This window comes from Haplochromis burtoni, unplaced genomic scaffold, assembly GCF_018398535.1.
Source record: "Haplochromis burtoni strain Fernald_Lab_line unplaced genomic scaffold, NCSU_Asbu1 Contig_97, whole genome shotgun sequence".
Lineage (NCBI taxonomy): Eukaryota > Metazoa > Chordata > Actinopteri > Cichliformes > Cichlidae > Haplochromis > Haplochromis burtoni.
This window is the reverse complement of record NW_024582458.1, coordinates 1,585,867-1,587,799: the sequence shown is the minus strand read 5'-3', so window position 1 is coordinate 1,587,799 and position 1,933 is coordinate 1,585,867. Positions and strand designations below refer to the sequence as shown.

General features: G+C 43.1%; 1 protein-coding gene across 2 annotated transcripts in view; it reads left to right on the top strand.

The window, feature by feature from the left end:
- Positions 1–843: 843 nt before the first annotated feature.
- The window catches only part of LOC102297971 (contactin-4), a 154,748-nt gene continuing 153,658 nt past the window's right edge, over positions 844–1,933 (top strand). Inside the window, exon 1 of one of the 2 annotated variants that reach the window (XM_014339829.2) lies at positions 844–1,172. The gene's annotated coding sequence lies outside the window, so the exon portion shown is untranslated. The remainder of the gene's footprint in view (positions 1,173–1,933) is intronic. The other variant, XM_005941612.3, reaches the window with a different exon arrangement.

Sequence of the window (1,933 nt, the reverse complement as noted above, 5' to 3'; positions counted from 1 at the left end):
TTTTGGCTAATTGGCAGAAAGTTCCCTTTTTAAAAAAAACTCCAGATTAAATATAAAAGACTAAAAATTGTCATGTAAATGAAAAAAACAATAACAAAATAAAACAAAATAGAACTAAAAGTGAGTAAAAACAAATTGCAACTTTCCTGTTAATGAACTGAACACTAAAAAACAAACAAACAAACAAAACAAAAGCCTAGTCTATTAATTATTTATGATAGACCATGGATGTTTGATTTGCCAATAAGAAGAAGCTAAAAACGACAATACAGTCACAGTTCCCAAAACCATCCAGTGGGTCAGCATGGCACCTCTGCATCCCAAGCAGGTGTGACGTAAACATGTCCCATTGTGGGAGGATTGTGTGCCATTTTTTTTAAAGTGAAGACCCTCTCACCCACTTACCAAAAGCTCAGAGACCTGATACAAACTGATACAAACTGATACAAACTTGAAGTTTACTGTGTGATCTGCTCTGCGCTGGATCATTGAAGGGAGGAGGCCACATTGCCCTGCTGACACTGCCTAAAGGAAAAGCAGTACTGGATTTAAGTTCACCTGCTGACCAGAAACATGACCTCAAATAAATACATAAATAAATAAATAATAAAAAATGCCAGCGTTGCTTGGTAACTGCTGGATGTTTAAATAGGTTCACAAGGTGAGGATATGTATCGTTTGTTTCGGCAGCCTAAATATGCATATTATTGTTATTATGGTTGGTTTTAACTAAGAAAATAGATGGAATAATAATGATAATGACTGATAATCACCCGCGTGATCCACGTGTTGACAGAGCCAGGCATGCGATAATATCACATAGCCAACTTGCACATTTCCTCTGATTCACTTTCCCATTGTTGTTAAGGGCACTGCACACTGCAGAACAGAAGCACGCTGTCGTTTTGTTAGACCTGCTCCTAAAATGAGCCTAAATGAGATGCTTGTGATCAGAAGGAAACAGTTGGAAATAATTTGATACAACGGGGGAGTGGTCTGAATCTCACTGTCCGTTATTGGCGTGGTAAAAAGACAGACACACTTTGGAGTTCACTGCTGGGACGTCTGGCAGTTCTTTCATCCACAGTGCAGGCTGTGTGGCTCGGCGCTCTGCCCGATACCCTCTCCGTCCTCTCTCCTCTGCTCACGCTCGTGTCTCCGCTCCTGAACAGGTAAGGGATCTGTCAAAGTTATTATGCCACTCAGCAGTGTGCGATCTTTGTGCTGTTCCCTGTGTATCCCGCCTGCACGTTGACTAAACCCTCTGCCTTTCCTTTACCGTGTGTTTGCGCAGTTACCGTGTAACGGTAGGTGAGGAGAAGGTGTGCTTTGCTATATCCTCTTAAAATATTTTTTGTAAGGAAAGTTAACAGTTAACAGTGTGTTCCGTGGATCTCTGCGCATTCCAGTGCGGGTGCAGCTCACTGTTAAAATGAGAGCGGTTTCAGCAGAACGCCGTGTGAAGGAGGCAGGTTCCCCGCTCCTCGTGGGCACCAAGATGCTCACGAGCAGTGGATGCATGCATGCAGGATTGGTGGCAGAGACAGAAGCAAAACGCGCTTTGCAAATTCCAACTATTTAGATCACCAGGTTCGAGCGCAAAATGCACCTGCCAGCGAGGTGTCAGACTGGAAACCGGGGCTTTCTCCGAGAAATACCGCTTTTCTCACTGAAAGCGACTGAATAAAGCCCAACTGTAGTAGTGGAAGTAATGCTTGAAAATGAGTTTTTTTGCAAACAACTTGTTAATGAATGCTCCCAAAGCCTACACTTACCGTGAAATAATGGTGCGCACCTACAGTCAGTATGCGCTCCTCCTGCAGTTCCCTCAGTTTGGAAGAGCTGTAACCAAAATTTACCTCACCTCTGTCTTTAGACGTCTAAAGCCATTAATGCTGGCATTTGTGCTGTCATACAAGGATGTAGGAAACCC